At 40.1% G+C, this 23,972-nt stretch overlaps 1 protein-coding gene across 4 annotated transcripts in view; it reads left to right on the top strand.

Annotated features, from left to right (window-relative positions):
* The window catches only part of LOC147653807 (uncharacterized), a 147,268-nt gene that overhangs the window by 71,133 nt on the left and 52,163 nt on the right, over positions 1-23,972 (top strand). Inside the window, exon 3 of one of the 4 annotated variants that reach the window (XM_086885471.1) lies at positions 15,347-15,427. The exons of the other annotated variants lie outside the window; for them this stretch is intronic. The gene's annotated coding sequence lies outside the window, so the exon portion shown is untranslated. Of the gene's footprint in view, positions 1-15,346; positions 15,428-23,972 lie in introns of those variants that run through there. 4 annotated transcript variants of the gene reach the window in all.

The following is a 23,972-nucleotide window of genomic DNA, read 5'->3' as shown; positions in this document are numbered from 1 at the left end:
AAATATGTATGTTCTTTGCAGTGCTTTGTCCCAGGAGAAGCAGGGTTGTCTAGACCTCTTCTGCTGTCTCCCTGAATGGCAATGTATAGCTCCAGAGTGGCTGACCACGTATGGCTGATTTATCAGGAAACTGGCAGACTCTGACTGTTGTCTTAGTAGGGTGTTGCAAAAACTAAGGCAAATTTACTGTAAGGTTTCTGCACTTCACTGGAATACTTCAAGTAAATCTGTATTGAAAGAAGTACAAAACTGATGTTGTCTTCATACTATGTCTCCTTCTCTTCACTGAGTGCAGAGGATCCCATAAATACTGGCTTCCTCTATTCTGCCCTGTGGTCTTTATAGATTAACTCTTATTTTTCACAAAGTGCCAGTGCAGTGATGTATTGGAGCTGGTGGCACCAGTGTCTCTTGAGTGTCTGTACAATATTCACCTGAATAAAACCTTGCAGACAGCAGCATTAACAACTTGGTGTATGGTATCGGAAAGGCTTTTTGTCCTCCATTCCAAATGATGTTATATCACAGAACTGACAAAGTTGTATTCATTTTTACTTTAAAGGGAGTCTGTTTCCTTTAGATGCTTGTTTTTAGAGGTAATAAAGTAGCCATGACTATGGGTACTGCTCTGTGAGGACAAACCAGGGAAAAATCCTATTTTCTCTGGTGCATCTGTGGCTACCATTTAAAATAGGTCTGCATTTTCAAACATGAGTATATAGTTTTATTTATGTGTTCTAAAGTAAAATTTAAAAGATTTATTTTATAAATTGTTTGAAGCCCAGGGAGACTTTTTTTTTTCCTAAAGATTTGTTGTACCCTGTTGCATGGAGGCCAGCTGGTTTGCTGGCTTGAGTGACCTCACATTCCTTAAATGTCCTCATAAATCAAGCCAAGGCTATGCATTAAAAGCTCAGCTCTGCCATTAATTCAAGGGAGGGAAAGCTTGATACATTGTGGGAGAAATACAGAGATGGACACTTTGGGCCAAATTTTTCAATCATTTCAGTCATTTGGCAAACCAGTATTGTACTGAGTCTCTCAGAAGACTTGGAAGTCAACTGGACCTGTATTGTCTATGGAAAATAGAAAAAAAATAAAAATAAAAAATAAAAATAAAAAATAAAAATAAAAAATAAAAATAAAAATAAAATAAAACTAAAAATAAAATAGAAATAGAAATAGAAATAAAAATAGAAATAGAAATAGAAATAGAAATAAAAATAAAAATAAAAATAAAAATAAAAATAAAAATAAAAATAAAAATAAAAAAATAAATAGGAAAAAAACATGCCTTGCAGAACCATTAACTATTTTAAGTAGTGCAAACAATCTGATTAGACAGTGAGATGATTAGTTGATAATTAATTGAAGGTTTTTTTCCTTGTGAATGTCTCTAATAAAGGAAGTTTGGCAACATGTTCAATGAGATTGCCACAAATGGACCATTTTCGTGTGATTTAGTGAAATGCAGGTAATACACCAGGTTTGCATTAATAGGTTAGCATGTCGTTGTATTTTTGGAAAGTACTGATGTTTCTGGGTCACACAAGGATTTTGGTCTGAAAATATTTTGTTCTGAATTCTCAAGAAATGGTGAGAAAAACTGGTTTGATTTTAGAAGCAAGAAAGACAATAATGATTAGAAACATGAAAGTAAAATACTTTTTACAATTCCTCTTCTTTTTAAGGCTTCTTAGGTCCCTACGAGATTAAGAGTGGTTAATTTAATACCTACTTTAAACATGATAATTTATTCTTATTTACAAAAGTAACTGAATCCAAAAATCAAAACAAACTAAAAAATAGTGTTTCCAAGACCTAATTGCTGACTGCATATCACTGAGTTTGCTGGGTGAACCCTGTTAACACAGGGCCACTCAACTTTTGCACAGTGCTCCCACCAGCAGCACCTCCAAGATTTTACTGCTCATTGTCTCTACCTTTAAGGTACAACATATTAAAACAACATTTGTGCAGGGCATTGGAATATTTTTAAGGTATTAAGACACTTTTTAACCATAAACTTATTATACAAATGCCAATCCACAGGGACTGACTACAAGGTAATAACAGCAAAGTATCTCTGAAATCTGGCTGTAATCACGTCAATTCTGATTTACCTTAAGCTGAAACAGTATATTTGAGAACCTTAGCTGAATATCAGTAGCAGGAGTACACAAGAATATAGGTAAATTAAATCATATTATTCTGCAAATGGATACAAATTAATACCTCTCAAAGCTGAAATACTTCTACTTTACAGTTATTGAAGCATTTTTAATGGCAAGGCCAAATGAAGTGTTAAAGTCTGAGAATATTTCGGTGGGATTTGACTGACAAAATTGAAGCACTTGCAGTTCAAAATAAAACAATATGTTTTAAACCCTCTGATTAAAGAGATGAAGTATATGGAAATGCTGTTCACAAACAGGGGTTATTCCAAAAGACTAACTTAAGGCTGGCTTTCATCTGTTCCTCTCTCAGTGGGGAAGGATGTGGGTGGAAGGTGGTTCAGAGACAGTGTTTAGCTTAGGTGCTCTGAATTATTCTGTGAATAAGCTTTTATCTCTTCAGCAGTTATGAATAACCAAAGAAGATTAGCTTCCTGGTGCTTGAAGTAACCTTTTTGAATATACTCCTCATTATTGTCGATTCCTGACTGATTTCTCCACAAGAATGGAAGTCGACACCTCTTGCAATTAAAAGCACAGTAACAAAAAAATGGAAGTCTTGCTACTTAAATTGTTGCTTGGCTTGTATTAAGGAATTGTCCTTTTTCTGTACTTACTAAATACTCTCTACCCTTTCATTAAATATCTTTTATACAGTCACTATCCAAGTAATTGTTTCATTTACAAAATAGAACATAGCTAACAATACTGTTAATAGTTATATTTGTTATCTGTTCCTTCAACAGATGGGAAAAGCCCTGCAACAGAGTTTGTATCCATAGGTAAAATGTCCTTTCAGAAAGAAAGTTGGAAGATAAAATATACCAGCAAAAGAAGAAAAATTATTAACACTAATACTTAAATGCATTATTGTTTAGAAACTTAATTTTCCAGTACAGACAAAGCCAAAGAATTCTTCAACACAGTATCTGACTGCATCCCAAAAGTTTACTGTCTTAAACCACTTCACAGTGCAGTGGAGAAACTAGTTTATAAATACAGGTTTCTTTCTGCCTTTGCACATCAATTATTTGCACTTCATCTTGTGCCATTGCAGCTGCTTGTGAGTCCTTGAAAACTGCAGCCGGGAGCAATTTTCAGAGTGGCTTTACCACCAAAAACCTACATGGTGTAAAACCTTAATGTATCTTGAAGACTAATGAAGAAAACAACCAGGAGATAGAGGGAATGCATAAAGAAAAATTATAGTAGTCAGCATGGGTTACTAGTGTTTTTGTTTTAGCATTTTGGTTGGGACCACTCCTGTGGTTTCGAAGAAAATCTCCCTGGTCTTTTTTACTTAGCATATGTCAGCTTGGTTTGAAGAATGGTTTTTGTTTGTGTTGAACTAGATTCCTCTGGAGGAAAACAAAGCAGAACTTCCTGTGCTGAAACACACCACAGATACTCTGAGCACTGAGAGAAATACAAGGATCTAAACCAGAGGCTGGTCCCTTGGAACAAAACCGAACTACACACAAGATTCAGTACAGCACACAAAGCTGAATCTGGTCAATAGTCAACCTGAGCCCAGAGAGAATAGATGGAGGTGCCCTGGTAACAGCTGCAATGGTCTTGTGCTCTGCCTCTGTTGCACCGAATTGTTCTGTAATGTATAATTGCATTATATAATAGATTTAATGATATATCTATTATATAGATATAATAGGCTGGGCTCTTCATACACCAGCTGCCCAACAGTCAAGGTAGCCTTTGTAGACACCAAGGCAAGTAAGGAGCCTTGACAGATTTGCAGGAGGACAGTGAGGGAGCCTTAGTAAATATAATGTAGTTAATTCATTTTGATGGCGCGCTCAAGAGGAAAATGCTATCATGCCATTATTTAGGTTAGGAACTGGTCTAAGAGGTGGTACAACTCCACCAATTCAATACAGGGAGCCTGGAATTAGAACTAGGAGTTCTGAGTGTCTGTCTCTCCACTTGCTCTTCCTTTTCTAGCTACTTTTGCTAAATTCTGGGCATAGACATAGTCTGTTTATTTGCAACTGAGTTCTTAAATGGAATTTAAAGTAGCTGTAAATAGATTTAGCCATGACCATGTAAGACATCACTTCTCTTACTTCTTTTAACTGCTTACTTCAGGTTTTGTTTCTGCCTCTGCCCCAATTTTTCACACCTTGTTTAGACTTGTGTTTACTGTAACTGTTTCAAGTTTCCTACCTCCTTAAGACCACAAAGTACTTCAAGAAAGGATTTCCATGTATTATATTTTGTTCTGAAAGCCTTATCTCATACAGACATATTTGCCATTTTCTTTTTTTTTTTCCATATATATAAAAAATATGTTTCAAACCCATTATATATGCAGCATTCTGCTTCCATAGCCTGGGTTAAGATCTCTTTCAGAAACTGCAGACAATAAAGCATTTTCCATAAGAAAAGTTAACAATGTGATAAATACTGATGCAGTATTTCCCCACACTTAATTGTTTTTTTCATTGTTTATGATAATTTTGTCAACTTTCCATATCATTCCTCGCAGTGCTTTGTGCTAGATTTTCTTTGAAAATTCCTTTCCTCTGAACTTACCGTGAACTTGTTTCTGAAACATGGCCATGAAATGCCACCAACAAAACAAAATCTGCTATTCACTAATAAAAACCACCCTGTCTCCCTCTCATCCCTCACAAAAGGAACTACAGAGAAAAAGTAAAAGACAAGACAGAATTTTTATAGAAAAATAATTTTAAATTTCAAGTATGAAGCAGAACATGAAGGCTGAGTGGAAAACCGAGAGAATCAGTTGTGAGGCTGTGGTTTAAACCATGTGCAGAGTTTGTGCTTCTTTCCATTTGCTGTCACTGTACTGATGGCTATTTAGCTGGGAATGTCAAAAGTGTTGGGATTAGACTTGGTGTGATTGAGGGGGAGGCAGAGGATTGTGTTTCTTGAGATGCTCTGTGGGAGGGGAGGGATTATGCATGTGCCTTATGTAATGAGGAAGAGTCTGGAGAACTTGCCTGTCTATGAGGAGGAGGTGGGAGGATTAGCTTTTGATGTAAAGTCAAGAGAACAGCCCCAGTCCTGATCCATAGAAGGAAATCAGAAATGCTTTACTTTCCTGTACATCCTGTTTTGTGCATGAGAGGTAGGAGTTTTTGTTTGGATTTGTTTTTCAAAGTGGAAAACAGCTGGATTAGGGGGAGGCAGAAGACGGAGAGGGGCACTGAAGGAATGAGCAGTGGGGATTCAGGAAGGTCATAGGGGTGACCCCCTTTCCCAGGGGGTGATCCCAGGCTGCTGCCCATGCCTTCACCTTGTTGGAACAAGTCATGGTGACACGCCTTGGCCAAATAGCCTTTACCCCATAAGGGCCCAGAGGCAGTTCAGGTGTCCCTGCACACTGAAAATGTCTCCTTCAGCATCCTTCAGGAAGTCAGTGAGGTTTTGTCCATCCCCCTTAAGCCTCCTGCTGGTTGGGGAGTCCCTTGAGCAAGCCTCAAATTCCCTGAGTGGTGGCAGTGAACGTCCTTCCCTCTGTTGATGGTCACATTCTTTTCTTGTCCTGGGAAATCTGGTCTCCAGGAAACATAAAAAGAGTAATGGGAATCATCATGGGGAAATTGGGTAGGTTTTTTTGTTTCTAACTCTGCCCCTGCTTCACCAACCAACACTAAGTCTGTTGTTTGGCATTCCAAGTGAGGGCTGGAGCACATCCATCCCAGCAGATGAGTTATGAATTAAGACTCCACCATCAGTGCGGATTCTGGCTTTGAAAACTTCATGCAGGAGCTACTTTTTCAGTGATTGAGTGATCACAGTTGAAAAGATTTTCAGAGGCAGTTTCAGCAGGCTGAGAACATCCAGACAGAATCATCCACGCAGCTCAGCTGGCACATGGTAACCCAATTCCTCTGTGGTGTGTGTCACCATCACGTCTGCAAGTGTTTCACAGGTGCATTTATCTGAACACATTAACATTCATTCTCTGTAATGTTGTGTTTGTGCTTTGTGCTGCTGGGTGAAGCAGCAAAGGCAGTCCAAAGGAATACCCCCAGGAGCTAAGTTACAATAAATCAGAGCATGGATGCTTTTATATTCTCTTTATTTTTACCAAATGCCACTTAGACTATAATAGCACTTAGTAATGTAATTCAGCACCTCCATGGTGCTTTTTATTCACCAAAAATACTTTATCAAAGAGGTAAGTTACTATTATTCCTGTTTTGTGGGTGGAGAAATTGCAAAAGAAGTGGTTAAGATCACCCACCCAAATGAGGATCAAATTGGAATAATACATGTCTCTGGTTTTCCTCTGGATCTGTTATACTGTCCATTGAATCCTGAGAGGGTTTTCATAAGCATGACATCTTGAAGAGTTCTGAGGAAGGGACTAAGTCCAGGATTTACTGGTTGTTTGGGGGATCACAGCTGAGTATGAAGATGCCCTGAAGTCAAGGCAAATTTGCAGATTCATGGAGCATATGCAATGTGTGACTGAACATTCTTCCCTTTCTCATGCTTTTGGAATGAATAGGAGAAAAGGGAGTTTGGGTTTGGCTTAGGTTGGGCTCACTCCCTCTGCATCACTTTGTCTAGATTATTTAGAGGAGCTCCACAAGACTCTGTATTGGTGACTGTGGAAGCCAAAGGCCTAAGAAAGTGTTTGTAGTAAAAGAAAGTGTTTTCAGTGCTTTCAAGTTCCTGTTTTTTTTGTGCTTGGACCCAGGTTTGGAATTATTTTTATTATCTGCATAAACTCAGCAATACTTAGGTGACTTAGGCTGAGGAGTTGTGGAATATTATACATTTTAGAGTCTGGGAGAATTTACCCCATCAATTTTGGGAAGCAGGGGTACTTCCTTTAAAGAAGGGAAATTATATATGGAGAACTATCCGAAAAAAATAGGATTTATTGCATCATTTTAGTAGCTCAGTGAAGACATAAGTAGTTGGGTGCAGGGTGAGGTCATTGATGAAAAAAGAGATGACAAAGCCAACTACACACCTTTTAATTCCTGTGGGTTTACAGTAGCTTCTATTTTCCTGTGTTTGTTTGTTTGGTTTGTTTTTTTTTATCAAGATAATTTCTTTTTCTTCACCCACTATTAAAAAAAATACAAAAGGTTTCAATATACAGTAGTTAATTACTATATTACAGCTCTAATTAAATTCTTGGGGACTCTGCACAGTATGATGTCCATGCCAAGAGGGACATAACCCATTCTTAAGTGAATACATGTTCTTGTCAAGTTAACTTATCTGTATTTTACTCACATGAAATATTCCTCATCCCTTGCTTCCTGACACACGTGACTGATAAATGTTTTAAAGGCACATTTAACATTGATATTTTTTTTATATGGAATGACAGTGGCTTCAATAATTCCCAGATTTTATTTCATAGAAAGTGACACATTGTGTGATTCCGAACTCCCCAGATCATAACGTAAGCCACATACCAGTGAGAATATATATATATTGCATCAAAACTTGTTCTTTGTGTGATTCAAACCTAAATCTTTCAGCCACATGTGAGTAGTTAAAGAGTGTTAATATTACAACACGTTGTACAAATACCGTGGATATTCAGAACAGTCAGAGCTCAGCTTTCTCTATCAGCTCCTCAGTTTGCTTTGAGACATTTAATGATGAGGGATTTTGTCTTACTTTTTTGTAATCAAGTCATCTGAGAAGGGAGATACAGAAAGATTTTTATCAAGTAATTTAAAGATGTAAATGAAGTGTCATGTTGGATTTTATTAATTCTTCTACATTTTTTTATCACATATCTGTCAGGGTCATAGGTAAATTTTTTTTTTGTTCAGATTTTTAGATAAACAGTTAAGTCCTTGTAGATGTGGACAAGTCTGTCTCAAACAGTTTTACTCTTGAGAGAACTTCAGTAGTCACAGAGCAGTAATGTTGTTTTCACTTGGAAATAGATGGGAACATTCTGCTTGACCTTAGGGTTCCATTAGATCAGATGTCTCCAGAAATTATATGTATGTGTGTGGCTTAATGACAGGGAAATTCAGCTGAATGTGCTTTGTGCTGGTATCATTATTCCTTTGATACTAAGCTTTTACACCATACCATGTCAACACTTTGACTTTGGCCCTGATTCGGCAGAGTGTTTAAACACCTGGCTAACTTTGAGGGCTTCAACAAGCATCCACTCAAATGTTTAAAACCTGGAACTCGCTGAAGAGGGGCCTGTTTATGTCACAGCTAAACACTAATGCAATATTTAACAAGCATGTTATGTTGGCAGCGAGCAGATGGACTCATGTATGGTAGCTACATCTCTATCATCATATTCATCTTCATCTGGACACAGAGCAGAGCAGCTAAATACTGATGGTGGCCGTGATAAGCAGGAAGAAACAGTTCATGCAGTTAGAGCAGTGTATCCCAGGCTTGCTTAAAAGCGTAGTCATGCGCTTTGATGCTTCATTTTGACTTTTTACATGAATTTTAAGTAAGCCTTGGACTTAAATAGCTGTTCAAAGCTCCCAGAAATTCCTTTTTCAGTTTGAGGGTGCTTACCAAAGCATCAATAAAAAAATGTGTAAATGTTTTGAGGGTTTATAAATAAATTTTTCTAAGTCTGCCTGTCTTCTCCCATACTCTTAGCTGTCTGCATTTTTCTTTATTTCATATATTCCTAAGTGGGTCAGTTTAAGGGACAATTTCTGTCTCTGAAGTTGATATTGATGAGGATGTCAGTATATAAAATGTATTGCTTCCAAGCTGATGACATGAGTCTAAGTAGCCTTTCCTTACTACTGCAAGTAAAGAAGTGGCAATTCTGTCATGAGCAAGTGAAGCAGAGTTTGGCCTTTTCTGTGCATGCAGTGATAATGCAGTGAAATGTCCTTGAAGGTGGGGAAAAGCTATCACAGACATCTCTCAGGAGCCTGGGAGAATTCACCTAACGACATGGGACTTGAGTCAATAGCTTCACATGGAAAAATGTTTTAAAGAATTGAATGTGGGGGCTTTTGAGGGATTTTGTCTTCTTATCTCAGGAGAATTTTTGAAAAATTAATGTCTCTCTCTTTTGCTGGTCAGCTTCACCTTTTGGTTTTCACTGAACATAAGCCTAAGTAATTTCTGTTTCTGTTGGGTTAAGCTGAAAAATAGTTAAATCAAGGGGGTTATACTGATTTAAATGATGCTGTGTTTGTTTGTGAAAGTTGAAAGTATTGGCTTGTTGTACTTTTCAATAACCTCTAAAAATCCCCTCTGTTCTTGTCTTTTTCTGAATCAGAATGAAAAGAGAGCTTTCAGGAATCTTCACTTAAAAAAACCCCAAAAGGTCATCCTCCCAGAAGTCAAATCTAACCTTGAGAGAAAATCACTGCTTTGGAGCAGTTCATAGCCCAGGGGTTAACATTCTCCCACTAGACATGTGGAATTGTGGACTCTCATCTGAGGGGTTTGAACTCACAGCTTGGGTGAACATTCATCCTGGCCTGTGGTCTGTTTTGGGTTTTGGGGGTCTTTCTGGTTTTGCTTTTGGGGTTTTTTTTTTTTGTTGTTTTTTTTTGTTGTTGTTTTGTTTTGGTTTGGTTTTTGGTTTTGTTTGTTTGTTTTGTGGGTTTTTTTATTTTTTTTTCAACTCAGTTATTCTGGGCTTGAGGATTTTTCTATTGAAACTAGCAGTGTTCCATTAATTTTTCTTTTTCAATTAAAATGTGTTTAATTGAAAGATTCAGAGTAAGTAGTATTGCTACCTAAATTTTGGTTACTGTGCCCAGTACACCACTGAGATGGGAGATAGAAGAGTTTCAGTGACAGAATGAGTAAACTGTTTCAGCCTGTGAGCAACAGACTCTTACCACCCCTTGGGAATCCCTTGAGCTCCAGAAGAAGGGGAAGGGAGCTGCACTAGCAAACTGCCTTTTGGGGCTGTCATCTGCAAATTGAATTCTTGCTGTAGGGATGAATCAGCACTAGAAACATATGTAACTGGAAACCTTTGATTTTATTATTTCTTACTGTACTACCATTGGTCTTTTTTTGCGCTGATTTTATGCAGAAGAAAGTACTTGCAGTTCAAATGATGTGTAACTTCACTGCAAATTTGGTATTGTTTCCTTGTCAAGGGTAGTTTTTTCCTTCCTTACCATGGAAGGTATTTGCTCTGGTGGAATGAAATGCCACTTCCAGAGCTGGAGATCTGCAGTCTGCATTCTGTTGTACCAGAGCACAAAAGAGATCAATTCTCTTTGCTCAGAGCATTCTGCATTGAAGAACTGTCCCACAGGGCAGGGTGAGGTGACTCAGGTTTCAGTTTGACTTTTTCAGGAGCAATCTGTTGCTTTGCTTCTTCCATGTGTCAAAGCACACTGAAAGAGGGGAATGATTTTCAGTGACTTCTGTATCAAATGCTGCATCCTCAGCTGCTGTCCATAAGAGCTCATGGAAATCCTGACTCACAGCTGTCTGTTGGGAAAAGGCTGCGGGTACCAAAGGTGTTTCTGTACTGTTTGCTTGTGCAGAATCTCACGTGCTGAGGCCCTGGTTTTGGTTGAGGACTCTGAAGAAGTAATAAAATACAAGTGATGTCCAGAAATAGCGATTTACCCTCCTGTTATAATACCTGTGAAATTGCTGGACCAAAATGGGAGCTTTGGCATAGCTGCCTTAAGTTAAGACAGAAATAAATCAGAAGCTTTTCCTCCCCTCATTCATTTATCCTTTCCTTCTTGCTTTCCTCTTTCCCTTTGAATATTTTTAATGAAATAAATCATTGCCACACTCAACCATTTTTAGTGTTGGTTTTCGAACCCGTTGTTCCTTGTTTCAAGAGGAGCATTTCACATGAGGTCCCTATTCAAAGTGAATATATATGATAAGACAAATTGTTTCAACACTTGCTTGCAAGGCCAATAAAAAGAAATGCTGTAGTGCAAATTACCCTTGCAAATGCTCTCTAAAAAGCTAATAACATTTTTCCCCCCAAAGGATAGTTCCCAGCCATAAGGAGAGTTTCTCTTTCATGTTCATTTGCCACACAGATTTATAAAATGATCCCAAATCCTTGCATAGGCTGTGAGGGATTGCGGCTTTGAACTGCTGAATTGGAAAAGCTATTAATGGAAGAGGAAAAGTTTTCAATTTCAGTCAGATTGGGTCAGGATGGTATAAACTCAGCCCTGCAAGTTTTGGTGTAAGATGGAAGGCTGTTTAGTCTTTGTTGATAATTTTCATAGTGAGATTCACAAGGTTTTCTGTTTAAAGGCATGAAATGAGATAAGAATGTAAGAAAAAAATCATTAGCATATTCACTGCTTTATTTTATTTTCAAGTAAAGACAGTCATTTTAATTTGCTTTCTGTGGAATATGGTATAATTGGAAACTTTTCATAACCAGAACCATTAGGGAAGTGGTCAGAGTCTTCAGAGCAGAAGTCCAACTGTTCTGCCCTGGAGCTTGATCTCCGTGCGGGGTTTTGGGCAGTGCCAGGCGTGGTCATTTCCCTGCCGGCACTGGCATGTGGTGTTTTCTCCTTCTGAGAGCTCCAGGGCAGCATCAAGAGACAGACCTGTGGTTCTCAGTTGTGTGGAGCCCCACAGGGACTGGAGGAGGGAGGTGGGCTGCCTCACCTCCAAGATCAGCAAGCTGCCTTCCCAGCACTGAAAAACCCTGGAATTCTTCCACGCAGGGATGGCTTCCAGCAACGCACGCTTTCCCTTTTTAATCGGACCTGCAGTGTCTCGGTGATTGTGAAGGACTTTGAGAATTGGAACCTGGCCAAATTACTTCTCCTTGATGCCATTTTGACAGAAGGCTTTCACAAAAATTAAACAGTAAATAACTCTGTGAAATTGCATCTTGTATGTACTGCTTTTAGTGCTGGTGGGATAAGCGATGGAGTGAGCGCCAAGCGAGCTGAATTTGTGTGTTTTTACGAAGAATGTCTCCCACCAACTTTTCCTGGAGGGCTGCTCTGGTTATATTGGGAGGGTGACTGCCTATAAAGGAGTGGCTGTTTACAATCCTTTTCTTCCCAGCCCCTGGAAGTGACTGTGGAAGGCACAGGACTTGGAGCAGTGACTGGATTTGTAGAGGCTCCTGACAGACACCCAGTGCTACCGACCCTCAGCAGGTTCCAGCCTATCTAGGATTTGAAGAAGCAGTGTGGAAGATTTGCTTGTGAAAGGCTCCCCAGCCTTACCTTGAGCTAGGTGGGACTGGTGGGGTGGTGGCTGCTATTTCTCCTCTTCTAACTGCTCCTGACATGTTTTTGAAGCAGAACATGTGTGGGGCTGTGTCCTTCTGATGGAGCCAGCCCTATCTCCTTCCCCCATTTCCTTTCTGCTGTTAATCTGGTAACTGACCACTCATCCCATTTATTATCTCTGTAATTGGGACTGAGAATGCCTGTGGCAGGTGAGCCCCGTGCCTCTGATTCCTCCTCCCACAGCCCCAGACCCACAACCCTTCCCCCTCTCCCCGTAGCAGCAATCCCTGAACACAAATAACTCTCAGAAGCCTGGTGCTGCTATATATTTGATTTTTGTTTGCAAGCTTGTCTTATGACCAGCTCTCAGCGTGGGAAGAAGCAGGGAGTGGGGAGATGGGGAGAGAGAGAGTTGTTGCAACATATTTTAACATATGTGCTTTAGGCCTCTTGGTGGACTCCCTCTTGGGAAAAGGGGAGGGATCGTGCCCCTAAGCAGTTGGTTGGCTTTGCTTGTTTCTATAGCAGCCTGAAGGAGGAAAATCATGTTTTAACAATAATATATTCAACCAAAAAACCCTAACAATTACAGAAGAGTCTTTTTTATTATTATTAAAGAAATTGCATTAAAGATGAATGAGCATATATTGGAATAATTATGTTTTAAGGTGTGTAACATTAAAAGGTACTGAATGGAATATCGACTGTTTTGTAGGAACGGTAATAATGAGATTTCTGTCACTTAATCTTACAATAATTGGGTTATTACTATGCAAATTAAGGTATTACTTAAAAAAAAGGAGGAGGTAAGACAGATCCTTGAGGCAGCCATTTATCTGTCCTTAAAGCTATGCTGTCGATTCTCTTTAGGCTGAAGATCCTTTTTTAAACAATTTGGAGATGCTAATTTCATTATTTTTTTCACCTGTGTTTCCTTCTAGGATGTTTTTTATTCTCCCCAGGTAGCAGATCAGGACTGGTGGTTTTTAAACATTTTCTAGTCTCTTATGGATTCCTTTAGGAATAATTAGATCAAATAACTATTATTATTACCTTTCTGTTCCCTCTTTCTTTTAAATAAAATAATGATTTGTGTATTTTGCCTGAGATTTTTACAGCAGGATTGTGGAGAACACTCATAAATTATTTTATTTCTTCTTTCCCTTTAGTAAAGAATTATTGAGCAACCCATTACAGATTTCCTGATTATTCAAGTTTACTTACTGGCCAGTTACTGGGCTTGAAGAGGAATTGAGGAGAGCTCAGCATTTGTACTTTTTGTTTGAGACCTTGGTAGCTTTTATGGGATCCACCAGAAGCCTGCTGGCATTTTGCTCTGTCCTTGATTTTTAGAGGTAATATTTAAGACTGGGCTGCCAATGGGAATTTCCTCATTTGAGGGTGAGTTCTTTGTAACACATGTATTTGTAGAAATTTTGTCTGTGGGACAAAAGGTGCTCCTGCTTTGGTCTTTTTCTTCTGGTGATTACAGGGTGACTCTCACTTTCTCCCTTTTTGGTTCACTGCTCTTCCAAGTCTGTACTGAAGGCTGGTTCTGATTACACTTGGTTTTAACCAAGCAACCAAGATGCTTTCAGATCTTTTTTGCCCCCTTTTATTTGTTTTCAAATGTACAACTCCCAAGACAAGTGGAGAACTAGAGTGGGCACAGAATTATCTCTTGAAGGCTTATCCCATCACAGGCAGCAGCTTTCTCCGTGTCTCTGCAAGCAGCTTAATCTATACTCATTTTCTTTAGGGGTATAAGCATATCCAATTCACCAACCCTAGGTGTAGTTAAAGGAAAGGATATTCTCTCACTGTTTACCTGCTTATATAATGGGGTGAAAACCAGCACTAAGAACACATTTATTGGTTAAAACCCATCAATTCATCGGGGTTTTTAAGGTGATTTGTTTCATGAATTAATAACAAGTTCAATAATGATGCTGGGTAATTTTGCAACATGCACTTTGATAATGCCCTGGATTTTTCAACGCTGTGAATTATTTTCATTCAGCAGTTGTGAGGTGCTGCCTGAGACAGGGGAGGGCATTTATGTTATATACAAGTTATTCCAAATCCATTCCTCATGCCCCATTGCTCCCTGGCAGCAGATGGTGTGTTAAGGAGAAAGCTTGGTGAAAGCAGCGAACTTCCACAATGTCCTTGAACACAAAAACAATGAACTACACATTACCAGTGATGTGGGGTCACGCTTTGTTTCATGGTACCTGCTTTCCATCCAATAGAAAGCTGATAACCTCACAGGGATTCACAAAGAGGTGAAGTCCTTTTATTGACTCCTGACAATTTCCCCTATGCTTAGTGTATTAATTCTTGCTTGATTAACAGCTCTGGAACAAACTGAGCTGTTGACCTTGTGGACCCCAGGTTGTTTGATTTAATAATCAGAAAGAGTCTGTCTCTTTAGGTGGGTGTGCCTGAAAAAATGAGTTGTAATCTTCATTTGGATCTGAACCACAATGGCATAGAGTTAAAGAAAAATCACCAAAATAGAAATAAGATGTCCAGGAAAAAAGATCAGTATAATTTCCTCCTAGAAGGGCTGTATAAAACACCACTGGTGACCCCTAAGCCTTTGCAGCCCTCTTGTTTCCGTGGTGGAGGGGGAATGGCTGAACTAGCTGCAGTGAAATAAAATAATAATAAGCCATTTTCCAGAACTCACAGTTAAAAAAAAAAAAAAAAGAAAAAAAAAAAAGAAGAATGTTTGAAGCTCAAAAAGATGATTTTGTTTAAGATTTCAGTTTAACACATATGCATCCTGCCCTGGTGATTGCTTGTGGTTGCCAGGAAGTTCTCCAAGAAATCTGCAAAATGTCTAGTCTGTGTAACAGACGGGAGAGCTGGAAAAATTGTGTGCAAGTCCAGAGTTTTAGATTTCTTTCTCTCTTTTTGGACCGCTTAGATAGGATGTGTGAAGCTTAAATTCTCTCTCTACACCCATTTGAACAAAACCTCTGAGCCTTTATTGAGTCTGTTCTTCTCTCACAGTTCCAGGTTGAGAACAGGGTGAACTCCTTAGCAAGCTGTGCATGGTAGAATTGATGAGGGAACAACATAAGCATTCCTCAGGTAGGAACTGAAGTTTGAGCAGCTACTTACCCTGTTTTGGGTAGTACTGCTGCTGTATCCCACAGTGTGGAAAACCTATGGGGTTTCTAGCTAAGCAGGAGCATCTCCTGTCTCTGACATGGCCTGCATGATACATCCTTGGAGCATCAGCACACCTGATAGAATGATGGGGATCCCACAGTGGCATTAATTAATTGATGAAATATGAACTGCTACACCAAGGTTGCATTTCCCCTTGACTGAGTGACAAGGACCATGATTTTCCATGCTGGGGGCAGATGAGAGCAATAGGAGAAATGAAACCCACCCATTGTGATTTCCAGGTTCCTCAAGCTTCACGTGCCTCACCAGCTGGCTGTACCTTCACCTCTTTTAACTGCACCTCTTCCAAGGGTCCTTTGCCAAAACACCACTGTCTGGCTCAGTGTGGCTGCCTCACAAGTCTGGGGGAAATCAGAGCATCAAGGGCTGCAGTTATATTTACTGCTTTAGCTAAAGGCCGACAACTGAGCTGAAGGGAGCACTTCAAATTTGGCTCTGGCACAGGTGGGCTCTTCCATGGGTGTGCACTGAGGGCTTGGAGGGGAGCGTGGATGGCAGCAGGACCTGTGTAGATACTCTGTGTAGATACTTAAATTCATTGCTGTTTCTCTGGGTTTATTTTACTGTTGGTGTCTTAAAGCTGTTACAGAGTCTTTGATAGCCACTGCTAGGTAGGAGGTGTAAATGTGGTCATGGTCTCTAATGAGCTGAACTTGTTGGTACATAGTTTTACCAGCCAGATGGAAATAGTGGTGGTTCATTGTTTTTATGTGTTAAAACCAATAATGATGAGTTTTTAAAAAAATCATTTACTGAACAGTTTACATACTGAGCCTAGATGCACTCTGATCTTTTCTAAAGCTTTTGACTTTAACCGTAGATACCCATCAGATATTTTATATTCTTTTTCTTTTTAAAGGCAAATATAAAACCAGTAAAAGTTCTGTCCCATCAGCATGTCTGAAGTCACTGCTGTTGAGTCTTCAGTAGCAGACAGAGAAAAAGATTTTAAGAGTTGCAAGTTGAAGCAAAAATGGCTGAAATATGTGTTTAGATAGAACAAGATTGGATGGAAGTGAGATGTGGGAGTCATCAGAACAGAGGTGGTGAATTGAAGCCATCATTCCTCAATAATGTGAAAATACAGAACTATAAGGCATATAATTGCTCAGATACTAGAGGGACATTAAAAATACACAGTGTTTTATGTAACATAGCAATTTATAAAAATGCAGTAGCAGTTAGTGTGAGGGTAGTGGGAAACCCTATAATTATTTAGGATATGCTGTTAATAGATCCAATAGCAAGCTCAGATGCTAAGCTCTAAATAGTTAATTTTTGTTTGACTTTTTGCTGGTTTTACTGGCTTTTGTCTTTCCTTTTATATTTCTCATATGAAACTCTGCCATCTCTTTCCATTCTCACTTGCTGGTAGGTGATTTCACCCTCCTGTGTGATGGCAGGCAGATGGCTCTCTCTGCAAATAATATTTAATGCTGTTCTGTCATTTGGCCACTGAGCAGCATTGTAGCAGTAGGGTAGTTGAATTCTATGTGTGATAAGCAATAACGTGCTTTGCCTTTCCTGGGATAAGGTTTGTGATTCCAGGCTTGCTCATGAATGTGCTTTTTCCCAGGAGACTGCAAAACACTTGCTGAGGCATCAGGTCAGCTGTTAAAAGCTAATTCTCAAATGGGTTCAGCTCTCAGTCCATGTGTGGATAACCTGTAAGTGGGAGTAATTGAGACATTTAACCAGACAAAAATCCATATTGCAAACCAAATGAAGATGTTATTATAGATTCATGATGCATTGTTTTCACTTATAGTCAGGGATGATGTTACTGGGTGTATCTCAAAAGAAAGATGGATGTGAGGTAGAAATGTTTGTAAGTTTAAACCTGAATAAATAAAATGCTGTTATTTTAATCTTCACTCTTGACAGAAAGTGGATGATATGGAGCCATGTCCTCCCAGCTAAAAATCTGGAAACCTTCATGAACGCAAGTAATTTTTCTTAACCTTGAATTCTCTCAGTGAAGTATGAGGAATGACTTCTCAGAGATAACAGTAGTGAAGAGTGGAATTAGCACCATATGTGTGGTGAATTTGAAGCCCCAGGCCTATTTGCTGATTGGGGCTTTTGCCCTTTTCCCCTTTTCATGAAATTGTCTTTTCAGAGTTCATGCAAACCTTATTTCAGTTTCATGTTGCATGGTTTCATGTCCCTTTAGCTTCCCATGGAGTTCAGGCTTTGAATAAAACACAAACCGTAGAAGGAAACTCAGCTGAAACCAACACCACGTTTACATCGTTTCCACCAAAACCCATAAATTGACCAGGCTTACTCTGTCATAGGCCTGGTTATACCAAAAAGTTTCTGAAGCTTTACTAAATGTTCTGTAAATCTGGGCTCCATGGCCTTCCATATATCCTGATATACAGCTGTGGGGGTGAAAGTATAGTCACAAAATTCTGGAACTGCTCTTTAGTATCTTGGATGACTTCTGGGGGCTAAGGTTTTTTTTATTGACCTAGAAAATTGATGAAGCTGCCCTGAACAATCTCTCTGAAGTGCCTCTTTCTTTCTTGCGTGGTTTGGTAGAAATACAATTAGCAGAAAACACCCCTGATCATGTTCCTGTGACAGGAAGGATGCTAAGTGCAGGTTCTTCTCAAGTGTCCCTATGAATCATCTCAGATTTGAGCATAGCTGTGTGAGATCTTTGTGGGGCTTTTTGTTCCTTTTTTACCTTGTGGGGAACCTCTTGAAGGGGTTAATAGCATTAACAGTGACATTATCTCCTGGGAGTTCATTTTACGTTAAAAATACTAGAGTCTTTTAGGAGTTAATGTTTATAATTTGATGAGCAGTGTTTGACTTTTGACATCTTCTTCCTTACCCCATTTTCCACCAAAAAAATCAGTTGTAACCAGACTGCTGGTTTTTTTGGATAACCATTCCATGAGAAATGCTGAACAAAGACGCACTCTCTTTGTGTGTATAACCAGTTACTGCCTTATTCCTCACAAACTATGTAAAACTCCCTGTATCCACAAAGAGACAGATCTTTACCTTGCTTGGACCAGCTTCCAGTTTTCCCCTGTTGAAGGCCCAGGAGTCACATTTTGGTCTCCAATTTAATTTTGCTTAGGTTTGTGACCCCAGTTGTCAAGGCCTCTGACTCTGAATTGGGAGGCAGTGGCTTGGGCAGTTTCTGCTTTTGCAAATTGCCATTTGGGTAATTACATGGTCTTTACTTTTGGTATCTTCTTAGACTTCAAATCTGGGAGCAAATCCACTTTGATTTTGTGAAGTGGTGCCGTTGCTTGATGGTTACAGTCCCTTTTGGAGCAGGGTTGGGAAAGTGCTGCCTGTCCCTGACCTGTGAATGATTGCTGGGTGCTTGGCATTGCAGGGGAATGTGTATGTTCACATACTTCTGTTAACATCTGGTTGTTGAACCTGGCCATGCAACAGCCCTAATGAAGCCAGTAACACCAGGGATAGGGTCTTTGGTGAATTTGGATGTTGAAATTACCCTTCTGCACCTCCATCCATGCCAGTGGAATGCTCTGTATGGACAAAAGGTCTCCAGTTGGGTTGCAGTGGGAAACTTTGTTTGGGGTGCATGTTTCAGGTTGCTTTTATTTATTTGTTTTTTCTCAGAAAGGTGTTTAATTTGTATCTTTACGTCTTCCTGGGCAATGGGGATACCATGCCCTTTTTCTCTTTGCTTTGGGAAGATTGGCTTTATGAATGTTGATGGGGGATTTCTTTGGCAGTAATCAGTAGATGAAAATATTACAGTCCAAACTCAAATCTTTAATTGTAGACTATACCAAAGATATGGAATTATTACCATTTCGGTTTGAACTGTTTCCTTGTAGAATTTATTCCAAGGTTTTCTTCAAACTAGAGAAGCAACTTGTAATTTCAAATGGATTTGTAGTTTTAAAGAAGTGACTTCATTCTTTTAAGACATCAGTATCCAAACTTGAGCAATATTTGATGTTGACTAGAAACAACAGCCTAAATCAGTACTGAAATCTTCCTCCTGACCCATTTGGCACTATTATATTAATAACTGTCATTTATGTAACATCTTTCATCATGCTGAATATCCAAGCAATTTACAAACACGTGCCTTGATTCCTCAGAGAAATCTGCAGTTAGTCAGGTTTAAATTTGTCTGGGGTCACGGAGGTTAATAACTCGATTCCTTCAAAAGGTGCTGCGGTTTTAATGACCGTGGCCCTCAGGACCCCTGGGACTCTCCTGCAGAAACAACACCTCTGGCTGCCCACAGCACCATGCTGGAATGCTGGGGCTGGAATGCTGGGGCTGGAATGCTGGCTGACTCCTGCAGAGGACAGCTCTGCCTCTGGAATTACTGGTGTTTTCTGCAGGACCTTTGATGTTTTGCATTTTATTTCCTCCCCTCCATCGAGGCCATCCCTCTCCATTCTTGCCCTCCTGAGACAGGGAGATGTCAGGTGTCACGGTAGCAGGGTGTGTTTTTGTGGGGGGGGGTTTTCTTATGTATGGGCTATTTGTTTGGGTTTTTTATTAAAATGTGGTGAGAGGGGGAAATATGAAACCACAATACTGTCAAAGCTGAGTTTTGGTGGGTAAGCTACCTTTTGGGCTTTATCCTAACATTTCAAATGTATGATGCTTTTAAATTAGTGGAAAGCTGGGGTGTTTGAGCCTTGGTGATTCTGAAAATAGATATTTATGCAGATGAGAGTGATGTGTGCATGCTACAATTCACCACTGTCTAACTCCAGATGTCAAGCACTTCACTGTTCCCAGTGCATAGGTCTAAAATATGTCCATGAATAACATAAACTTGGTTTTACAGCCACTCGTATTTAGACTGATTATAGGAGCTTAGCTACGTCTGTGTACTTCTTGTGTGACTTCTTGTTCAGGAAAGTATCAAAAGGGATCACTAAAAGGCATTTTCATTCATTGCTTGTGAGGTTTAGGAGGTTAGTTTTTGAAGAAATAGGTCTCATTATAACATGTAGCGTTTCTTTGTTTCACTATGACATGTATATTTTATTTGAAGGTATTAGGATACTTATGTATTTAAACAGCATTGAAGGATCTTTTTGAGTTGAACCCTAAATTTTGAGCAGATTGAGTATCAGAATTAGGTAATATACTCTCCAGTGTACCAAATGTAAAAAAAAAAAAAGTGCTAGTAGTTAAACTGTGTGCACAATAATTACACCTAAGATACCATGTTTAATGTTTATATTCTCCTGTTAGCTTACTATTATCTGCATTCACAAGTTATTAATAGACAATTGCATATTTATCTAGATAACCAGTAAAGAAAACATGCAATTGATGAGATTTTGACACTGTAGAAATCACTACAGCAAAGCTGGAATATTATACTATATATGCAAGTAGAGAGTATTAGTGTGAGTGCTCTTACAGAATATTCTCATATGAACTATGCTGTAAAATGTCACAGTAAAATGTAGCTGCAAGGCTATTGAAAATTAGTAATTTAGGTAGTATAAGTATTATTTTATGAGGTTTATCCATTTATCAGTGGTACCCAATTCTGTTGTATCCTACAGAAATGCCTTAGCAGTAGTGAGAGACAACTATATATGTACAGTTCAGTGTCTTGGGGGGGTGGGGAGTTATGATTTCAGCTGCTCCACAATAGAGTTACTTTTGTGGTTGTCTGCTGTCAGTATGACTGTAGTTTGTATAACTACTGATATTTTTTAATAGATGCACTCTTTTTTTTGGCAATTTAGTGCAAAATACAGATGAAATGGAAAAACTGGTCCAGTACTTTTCAGTGAGATTATAAGAAAATTTGTCTCCTGTATTTGAGCTGTTGTCTTAAAATACCAGACCTCACATTAAAAATAAAATGCTATTACCCTGGATATTGCAGTTTATTATGCCATTACCTTACATTATTTGGGGCTGTTACTAACACATTTGCCAAGAATATTCTGTGTCTTGTTTCTAATTCTGTCTTGAGCTGAGGAGCCCAAGCCCTGTGCTGTGATCAGGTACTGCTGAGCTCCCTGAAGCATCAGGCCCTTCAGCACAAGGCAGTAAGTGACAGAGCACTTGATGCTGGCACAAGCAGAACCAGGTTTGAAAGCGCCTGTCATGAAACAGCATTAGGCCATTCCATAAATAGAACCTTTGCAACAAGTCAAGCCAAAGGGAGACCATTTAATAATTCTCTTTTCTGGTTCTGTGACGTCGGGCATCACATATTTGAGCATTTGCTGCTTCTCCTGTAGCAACCATTGCATCCTGGCAAACTCCTTAAATTGTTCCCTGGGAGGGAAGGCTGTGCTCGGTTCAGTGCAGTGGTAATGCTGTGGCCAAGGCATTTCCCAAGGAGGTTTTGGGATGGCTGTAGGCAAGCAGCCCCATGGCAGCAGTGCTGGAAGCCTTGGGCTGCTGTGCTCCAGACAGACACAGACAGTCTGCACACGTGGGCCACAGCTGAACACTCACAGCAGTGCTGGCCACGGCTTTCTCTTGCCTAGATCTTAGGTTTATTATGGCATATTATTTACTGTCAACAGTTTCTGAAAAAAAACAACAAACCCAAGTATGTAATTCTGCATGAGGAAGAGCTCATTAAGTGCTTGGGATTAGCTCAAGGTTAGCAGGATGTTCGCAGGTGTCAGGTGCCAATCTGTGGTTAAGGGGAGCAGTGTTCCTGCTTGCCTTGAGCATGGAGAGCATCCTCGACCATTGCTAGGCACTGTTTCATTTCTCTTCTCCACAAAGTGGTGCAAGCCTGAAGGGTTAATTTGCCTTTTCCTTAAAGTTCATTAATTGTGAGGAAAAAGCCCTGACAAATATCACCTTGCTGACCTTTGAAACCTGCCTGAGTGTTTGGGTCTCGAGACAGAGTGAGCATTGTTGTGACAGCACCAGCAAGGGTTAATCAGCCCTGCCAGCCTGAACAATGGAGATGGGGGCAGCTTTAAGCGAAATGAGCTGAATATTTCATTCGGCCACTCAGCTGCCTGCTCCAATTGCCTCCTTTGCTAAAATGAGAGCTTAATCTAAAGTGACAACAACATCAGTTTCTATGTGCTCCAGTCACACAGAACATGACTTCCTTAACATAAACACTATTTACATGGACCGTCTGGATATAGCAGGGAATCAGGAGCGTGCCCAACTAAGACAGAGGCTACAATGAAGGACGAATAACAGGCAGCTGAGAATTAACATTGGCAAATGAAAGCCTGACCCTCAGAGGGCATGTCCCTGTTACGTTTTAGAGCTAGAAAGCCTTGCACCAGTAACCTTACTGCCAGTAAAGACTATATAATTTGAAAGAAAATAGTACCTTTTCAGTTTAGATACTTAACCAAACCCGTTACATCTGACCCATTTTCCTACTCTGGGTGGCGTGAGATGATGGACCCCCAGCTGTAATTACCAGTCACTCAAAAAGCTGAAACTGGCAAATGCCCCCTGTCCTTGTGCTCTCATCTCAAAGTAGCTCCTTGGTTTTGGTGTGAAAGTGGGGATGCTGCTGGGCAGAGGCAGGAGCCCAGCCCAGCCCGAGCCCCTGTGTCACCAGACCTCTGATCCACGTTCTGTGGAGAGGCTGGCGCTGCAGCTGCGAGGTGCTGTGATGCTGCTGCTGGAAGAGCAGGCGGTGCTCTGGCTGCTCCATGAGGTACAAACAGGAGTGTCCACAGCCAGCTTCTCTCCTGGGCTCTGGGGACTGGCTCTGTGAAGGAATAAATGCCTATGGTTCATGCTCCATGGGGAAGCTGTGCCCAGAGCAGGGGTCTGTGGAGTCAGAACGTTGGAGTCTTCCCTCTTTTGCTCTGCTGTAACCATAAGGTCACTTTGTTTGTTCCAGCAGTGTCCTAGGCTTGCAATCTGTTCTCTCTTCTCTCTCTTCTCTCTCTTCTCTCTTCTCTCTCTTCTCTCTTCTCTCTTCTCTGTTCTCTCTTCTCTCTTCTCTCTTCTCTCTTCTCTCTTCTCTCTTCTCTCTTCTCTCCTCTCTCTCCTCTCTCTCCTCTCTCTCCTTTCTCATCTCTCTTCTCTCCTCTCTCCTCTCTTCTCCTCTCTCCTCTCTCCTTCTCTCTTCTTTTCTTGCCCCAGTACCATGGAGTTTAAGTATTTTCCCCTCTGTGTAGTCAAACTTCTAAATGGTGAAGGCCTCCTCACTGGAAAATCTCTAGATAAATTACTGGGAGGGAAGGCAGAGTGAGAGTGAGCTTGTGTTACTACAAGCCAGGAGAGACTAAAGCAGCTTCTTCCCTCCCTGGTGTGCAGCTCTGACCTGTCCCAAGGGCTAACTGTGCTTTTTCCATCTTCCTTTGGTGGATGCTGGGGCAGCAGGTGTGAGCACAGCCCACATTCAGGCAGCCCTGTTATTTATTCTCCCTTTCCTTATTCCTTCCCTCCTTCCTGCTTGCTTGCTTTCTGTGTGGAGTCACTGGTTCAGCTGAGCAGGCAGAGCACTGTGCTACAGCAC

The sequence above is a fragment of the Cyanistes caeruleus genome, chromosome 4 (genome assembly GCF_971803275.1).
Source record: "Cyanistes caeruleus chromosome 4, bCyaCae1.hap1.1, whole genome shotgun sequence".
In the NCBI taxonomy this organism is placed as follows: Eukaryota; Metazoa; Chordata; class Aves; order Passeriformes; family Paridae; genus Cyanistes; species Cyanistes caeruleus.
This window is presented reverse-complemented; position numbering and strand designations above follow the sequence as displayed.